Here is an 8,375-nt window from a genome sequence, read left to right as displayed (position 1 = left end):
AGATATTTCTGCTTCTAGTTCTTCCATCTTGTTTGTCAGGCTTCTGGCGTTTGCGAGCATGCAGTTTAGAGGATTTTGTTTTTTTCCAATCTCCTCACTGTGGATTGTTTTAGAAATGTTCTTACCTCCCTTCTGAGTATGTTTTCCTGGGTCGTCTTTGTTCGAGTCTAATGTTTTTCTTCCCGTCCCCTCTTCTTCTAGTTTAACGCCCTCCTGATGAGTGTAGTGAGTCTTCTGGCGAATGTGTGTTTCCCAGGTTTGTTGAGGTGTAGTCCGTCTCTGGCGAGGAGTCCATCGTACAAGTAATTCACACCGTGGTCCAGGAATCCGAATCCTTGTTGTCTGCACCATCGTCTTAGCCAGTTGTTTGCATCAAGGATCCTGTTCCATCTCCTGGTGCCATGCCCATCTACTGGAAGGATAGAAGAAAAAACTACCTGTGCATCCAGTTCCTTTACTTTCTTCCCCAACTCTTCAAAGTCCTTGCAGATTGTCGGTAGGTCCTTCCTTGCCGTGTCATTGGTGCCAACATGTATCAGAAGAAATGGGTGGACGTCCTTGGAGCTGAAGAGCTTTGGTATCCTATCGGTCACATCCTTGATCATCGCACCTGGAAGGCAGCATACTTCTCTTGCAGTTATGTCCGGTCTGCAGATGGCTGCTTCTGTGCCTCTCAGTAGTGAGTCTCCCACCACCACCACTCTTCGTTGCTTCTTGGCTGTACTTTTTGCTGTCACTTGTTGCTGTGTGCCCTTTTCTTTTTTGCTTGCTGGTATTGCTTCATTCTTAGGTGTGCCATCTTCATCCTCTACAAAGATTTGATATCGGTTCTTCAGTTGTGTGGTTGGTGATTTCTCCATGGTCTTCTTGCTTCTTTTGGTCACATGCTTCCACTCATCTGCTTTTGGAGGTTCTCTGACACTTTTTGCACCTTCTGTGACCAGTAGAGATGCTTCTGTTCTGTCTAGAAAGTCTTCATTCTCTTTGATGAGTTTCAAAGTTGCTATTCTTTCTTCCAGACCCCGCACCTTTTCTTCTAAAAGGGCCACTAGTCTACACTTCTGACAGGTGAAATTGGATTCTTCTTCTGGTCGATCTGTGAACATGTAGCACATGCTGCAGCTCACCATGTAGGTTGTCACATCTGCCATGTTGCTCCTAGATCCTGCTGACTTGCTGTGTGTTTTCCTTCTTGTGCAATCTACTCAGCCAAGCTTTCTTGCAATAATGTCCTACAGGCATTACGGCGCGCCTTACGGCGCGCGGTTTGGTGATGCTTTCGAAGCAGCTGGTCCCGGCTGTACCCAACGATCTTCTAGCTTAGAGAGACTTCGCTTCTCCCAGAAGGCACCTGGAATATGCAAATTAGCCTCCTGAAGCTTGAATCCCTGGTTTGGTGATGCTTTCGAAGCAGCTGGTCCCGGCTGTACCCAACGATCTTCTAGCTTAGGGAGACTTCGCTTCTCCCAGAAGGCACCTGGAATATGCAAATTAGCCTCCTGAAGCTTGAATCCCTGGTTTGGTGATGCTTTCGAAGCAGCTGGTCCCGGCTGTACCCAACGATCTTCTAGCTTAGGGAGACTTCGCTTCTCCCAGAAGGCACCTGGAATATGCAAATTAGCCTCCTGAAGCTTGAATCCCTGGTTTGGTGATGCTTTCGAAGCAGCTGGTCCCGGCTGTACCCAACGATCTTCTAGGTTAGGGAGACTTCGCTTCTCCCAGAAGGCACCTGGAATATGCAAATTAGCCTCCTGAAGCTTGAATCCCTGGTTTGGTGATGCTTTCGAAGCAGCTGGTCCCGGCTGTACCCAACGATCTTCTAGCTTAGGGAGACTTCGCTTCTCCCAGAAGGCACCTGGAATATGCAAATTAGCCTCCTGAAGCTTGAATCCCTGGTTTGGTGATGCTTTCGAAGCAGCTGGTCCCGGCTGTACCCAACGATCTTCTAGCTTAGGGAGACTTCGCTTCTCCCAGAAGGCACCTGGAATATGCAAATTAGCCTCCTGAAGCTTGAATCCCTGGTTTGGTGATGCTTTCGAAGCAGCTGGTCCCGGCTGTACCCAACGATCTTCTAGCTTAGGGAGACTTCGCTTCTCCCAGAAGGCACCTGGAATATGCAAATTAGCCTCCTGAAGCTTGAATCCCTGGTTTGGTGATGCTTTCGAAGCAGCTGGTCCTGGCTGTACCCAACGATCTTCTAACTTAGGGAGACTTCGCTTCTCCCAGAAGGCACCTGGAATATGCAAATTAGCCTCCTGAAGCTTGAATGCCTGGTTTGGTGATGCTTTCGAAGCAGCTGGTCCCGGCTGTACCCAACGATCTTCTAGCTTAGGGAGACTTCCCTTCTCCCAGAAGGCACCTGGAATATGCAAATTAGCCTCCTGAAGCTTGAATCCCTGGTTTGGTGATGCTTTCGAAGCAGCTGGTCCCGGCTGTACCCAACGATCTTCTAGCTTAGGGAGACTTCGCTTCTCCCAGAAGGCACCTGGAATATGCAAATTAGCCTCCTGAAGCTTGAATCCCTGGTTTGGTGATGCTTTCGAAGCAGCTGGTCCCGGCTGTACCCAACGATCTTCTAGCTTAGGGAGACTTCGCTTCTCCCAGAAGGCACCTGGAATATGCAAATTAGCCTCCTGAAGCTTGAATCCCTGGTTTGGTGATGCTTTCGAAGCAGCTGGTCCCGGCTGTACCCAACGATCTTCTAGCTTAGGGAGACTTCGCTTCTCCCAGAAGGCACCTGGAATATGCAAATTAGCCTCCTGAAGCTTGAATCCCTGGTTTGGTGATGCTTTCGAAGCAGCTGGTCCCGGCTGTACCCAACGATCTTCTAGCTTAGGGAGACTTCGCTTCTCCCAGAAGGCACCTGGAATATGCAAATTAGCCTCCTGAAGCTTGAATCCCTGGTTTGGTGATGCTTTCGAAGCAGCTGGTCCCGGCTGTACCCAACGATCTTCTAGCTTAGGGAGACTTTGCTTCTCCCAGAAGGCACCTGGAATATGCAAATTAGCCTCCTGAAGCTTGAATCCCTGGTTTGGTGATGCTTTCGAAGCAGCTGGTCCCGGCTGTACCCGACGATCTTCTAGCTTAGGGAGACTTCGCTTCTCCCAGAAGGCACCTGGAATATGCAAATTAGCCTCCTGAAGCTTGAATCCCTGGTTTGGTGATGCTTTCGAAGCAGCTGGTCCCGGCTGTACCCAACGATCTTCTAGCTTAGGGAGACTTCGCTTCTCCCAGAAGGCACCTGGAATATGCAAATTAGCCTCCTGAAGCTTGAATCCCTGGTTTTGTGATGCTTTCGAAGCAGCTGGTCCCGGCTGTACCCAACGATCTTCTAGCTTAGGGAGACTTCGCTTCTCCCAGAAGGCACCTGGAATATGCAAATTAGCCTCCTGAAGCTTGAATCCCTGGTTTGGTGATGCTTTCGAAGCAGCTGGTCCCGGCTGTACCCAACGATCTTCTAGCTTAGGGAGACTTCGCTTCTCCCAGAAGGCACCTGGAATATGCAAATTAGCCTCCTGAAGCTTGAATCCCTGGTTTGGTGATGCTTTCGAAGCAGCTGGTCCCGGCTGTACCCAACGATCTTCTAGGTTAGGGAGACTTCGCTTCTCCCAGAAGGCACCTGGAATATGCAAATTAGCCTCCTGAAGCTTGAATCCCTGGTTTGGTGATGCTTTCGAAGCAGCTGGTCCCGGCTGTACCCAACGATCTTCTAGCTTTGGGAGACTTCGCTTCTCCCAGAAGGCACCTGGAATATGCAAATTAATCTCCTGAAGCTTGAATCCCTGGTTTTCTAGACTTTATTATTTATAAAGTGTGGCCTACACAAGTGTTAAGTGGTGTTTGGTGAACTTTACTTTTTTTTTCTTCTGCAGATCAGGCTACAGAGCGAGTTTAACTCACACGGGGACCGTGCAGACAGCCGTAAACGGCGCTGCAAGGCCCAAAAACACTCCTCTAGGTTATCCTATGTAGTGTTTTTCCACTATTTAGCTGGAGACGGGTGGAAAGACACTAATAGGAAATTTTTGGAAAAATTTTCAACAGGCTACACTATTTGAAAAAAAGTACAAGTTATTCAGCGGTATGAGGCAGTGACGCACCCTGAGCTGAATACAACCGGCTGTGGCTGCACACAGACTACAGGGCGAGCTGCGCTCACACAGAGACCGTGCAGACAGCCGTAAACGGCGCTGCAAGGCCCAAAAACACTCCTCTAGGTTATCCGATGTAGTGTTTTTCCACTATTTAGCTGGCGACGGGTGGAAAGACACTAATAGGAAATTTTTTAATAAATTTTGAACAGGCTGCACTATTTGAAAAAAAGGACAAGTTATTTAACGGTATGAGGCAGTAACGCACCCTGAGCTGAATACAACCGGCTGTGGCTGCACACAGACTACAGGGCGAGCTGCGCTCACACGGAGACCGTGCAGACAGCCGTAAACGGCGCTGCAAGACCCAAAAACACTCCTCTAGGTTATCCTATGTAGTGTTTTTCCACTATTTAGCTGGAGACGGGTGGAAAAACACTAATAGGAAATTTTAGAAAAAATGTGCAGCAGGCTGCACTATGAGCAAAAAAGGACAATGGATAGAACTGTATGAGGCAGTGTGAACCCCCCCCCTGAGCTGAATACAACCGGGTATATGGCTGCACACAGACTACAGAGTGAGCTGCACACACACACACACACACACACACAGAGACCTTGCAGAACGCTGTTAAAACAGCGCTGCAAGGCAAGAGCAAGGTGAACACACAGCGTTTGCTAAATTAGCCTTGGAAAAGCAAAATAAAGCAATTAGCTATCTCAACTGGCCCTCAGTTAGAACACAGCATCCTGTCCCTAACTGAAATCACAGCAGAGTGAGCGCAAAATGGTGGCAGCATTTTTTATAGTGCAGAGTGACATCATTTCAGCAGCCAATCACAGCCTTGCCAGTACTTACATGCCCACCATGCTAAACAGGATGTGCCCACACTTCCATTCATTCCTCATTGGCTGCTGCGTGCAGTTTGAATTCTGGGAACTTCCGATTCCGGTATCCGATACGCGGGAAACATCGGAATTCGGTATCGGAATTCCGATACCGCAAATATCGGCCGATACCCGATACTTGCGGTATCGGAATGCTCAACACTAGTACTCACTTATTATGTATAGCACAGTCCTTTAGTATATAGTGTACTCACTTATTATGTATAACACAGTCCCTTAGTATATAGTGTACTCATTTATTATGTATAGCGCCATCCTTAGTTACATAGTTTCCTCTTTTATTATATATAACACCATCCCTTATTACATACCATCCTCTCTAGTTATGTATGGTGCAGTCCCTTATTATATAGCTTCCTCTGCTGTTATGTACAGTGCTGTCACTTACATAGCATATTCTTGTTAACAAGGGCACTGTGTAATAAGGGACGACAATATACATAATAAAGGAAACTATGTAAAATATATATGTGTGGATATTATTATTATTATACATTTTTATAGCGCCATTTATTGCATGGCACTTTACATGTGAATACGGGGCAAATATAGACAAGTACATTAAACATGAGCAAAAAACAAGGCACACAGGTACATAAGAAGGGAGGACCCTGCCCGTGAGGGCTCACAGTCTGCAGCAGATGCGTGAGGATACACTAGGAGAGGGTAGGGAAGGCTGTGCGGCATTTCAGTAGGTTGAGGATCACTGCAGGCAGTAGGCTTGTCGGAAGAGGTGAGTCTTCAGGTTCTTTTTGAAGGTTTCTATGGTAGGCGAGAGTCTGATGTGTTGGGGTAGAGAGTTCCAGAGTATGGGGGAAGCACGGGAGAAGTCTTGGATGCTGTTGTGGGAAGAAGAGATGAGAGGGGAGTAGAGAAGGAGGTCTTGAGAGGATCGGGGGTTGCGTGTAGGTAGGTATCGGGAGACCATGTGACAGATGTATGGAGGAGATAGGTTGTGGATGGCATTGTATGTCTTTGTGAGGGTTTTGAACTGGAGTCTCTGGGCGATAGGAAGCCAGTGAAGGGCTTGGCATAGGGGGGAGGCTGGGGAATAGCAGGGAGACAGGTAGATTAGTCAGGCAGCAGAGTGCAGGATGGATTGGAGTGGTGCCAGAGTGCTAGAGGGGAGTCCAGAGAGTAGGAAGTTGCAGTAGTCAAGGCAGGAGATGATAAGGGCATCCACTAGTGTTTTTGTGGTGTCGTGGTCAAGAAATGCACGGATCCGGGAAATATTTTTGAGTTTGAGATGGCAAGAGGAGGCAAGTTCTTGGATATGTGGCTTGAAAGAGAGAGCTGAGTCGAGGATCACCCCGAGGCACCGGGCGTGTGGGACTGGGGAAAGTGAGCAACCATTGACATTGATGGATAGGTCTGGTGGAGGGGTAGAGTGAGTTGGGGGAAAGATGATGAATTTTGTTTTGTCCATGTTCAGTTGGAGAAAGCGAGCAGAAAAGAAGGCTGAAATAGCATGTAGATATCTGTAGCTTTGTCGTCATAAAAGTAGGGGGCCCAGACACATTTCTTGCAAAGGGGCCCCAAACTGTCAGTGTCCGCCCCTGTTGTGGGTCCTCTGGACGGTGAATCTCCAGGCAGTACCACTAGGTGTGGCTGTTGGTAATGTTGAGGTACAGAGAGTGGGGATGAGTTGTAGCTTTTGTATAGTGATAGAAGCCAGCTCAAGTTGGGCCATGTGTGGACCAACATGACCTGAATACCTGGAGACCTGATGTGTGATTGGATAGTTCAGTGCTGAGGTGTAGCAAACATTATGGAATCATTTACACAAGAGGTGATGTGTTGTGGGATCTTGAGAGCATGTCATTGTTAAAAAGGAACATCCCATGTGATTTATGGTAAAAAAATAAGATAGAGGTTGTATGAAACAAAATAATACTGAGTGCATGGCCTGCCAGAAGAAACGTGGTCTCCTCAGATCACTTTGCTTTCTGCAACAAACCACTAAGATTTTATTCTGAGGGTAACCATGAAATATATTGTACAATATGTCTTACCATAACCATTACTTGGCTTCATATGACACTGTATGTGAAAAAGAGAAAAGTAAAGCTGAACGGTCATACTGAATTTACTGCTCTACTGTCTTACTGCAAAGAAAACCTACTGTTTAACGATGCCCATATTACAACATTTTTGTATTTGCCTTTTTTCATAATTCTGTTACAACATTTATCACTACCATTACAGGGATTTTTTCTATGCCATAAAATTATGATGCTAGGAGTCGAGTTGCCGCCACTACACAGGGGGAATCTCGAGCCGTGTCTGCTGCGGTCTCCCATTCTGCATCAGCCGCAGTGGAGCCTGCTCATCGGATACGTCAGTCCCAGCATCTCACTCAGCCTGATACTATGCAAAGGGTTACTGCTGCCTTTTCATGCTCTGCTATTGTACCCTGCACTGGTCTGCGGTGAGCAGGCTTTTCTGGGACTAAGTCCTGCTTTGCACACACTGAGCATGCCCAGGGTAAGATCTCTCAGTGGAGGTCTAGGATCACATGCTCAGGTACTGCTGTGACTTCCATTGGTCCTCCAGGAAGGCCCTGTACCTGATCAAGTTCTGTGGCAGCCTTCCATTGGTCCTTCTTGGAAGGTCCTGTACATGCTGCAGCTATAATAGGTTTGCATGACCGCACGGCCATGCACTAGTATCACCTCATGTCATGAGCTTGTTAATTGTGGTTGTGCCTGTATGTGTGTGTTCAGGGACCCGGCTGAAATAAGCCCCTAGAATACTGGCACCTCCGGTGAGGAATATTGCATGAATGTATTCAGGGACCCGGCTGAAATAAGCCCCTAGAATACCGGCTCCTCCAGTGAGGACTATTTGTATGCTTTTCTGGGTGCGCGACCACTGACTGTCTCCAGCTCAGCAGTTAGCTGTGTTCCCCTGTGACGCTAACAGGACACAGCATCTTATTTCTAGCGACTCTGTGTAGTTAACAGAGTTCGCTTATACCGCCATATAGTGCCGCCATTTGCCAGCAGCAGGTTCCTCTCCTGCACGTTGGACCCCGGGTGGCGAACGCACCTATTTATACATATATATATATACTCAGTGCATTCCGCCAACCGTAACATATGATGCATATGAAACGCCCGCCAGGGCCATGGGGTACTCGGTACCGGGTCCGCTACTTAAAGGGATGTGTCATGGTGGCGGTGACCCGGTCTGTGGCACTGGGCACCCATGTAAAAGGGACAGTCTTTAAAGGGGTATGTGAAATAATAAAAGTTTGTGACGCCACCTGTGGTATTCGGTCAGGGGTGACCAACGCTGCTTAAAGGGGTCCAGAAGGGTGATGTTATGGCATTGATGGTATGGCTTCCCACACGTGAAGCTGGGTCCCCAGGGCTC

This window comes from Ranitomeya imitator, chromosome 3, assembly GCF_032444005.1.
Source record: "Ranitomeya imitator isolate aRanImi1 chromosome 3, aRanImi1.pri, whole genome shotgun sequence".
NCBI lineage: Eukaryota > Metazoa > Chordata > Amphibia > Anura > Dendrobatidae > Ranitomeya > Ranitomeya imitator.
The sequence above is the reverse complement of the archived record's forward strand: the minus strand, read 5'-3'. Positions refer to the sequence as shown.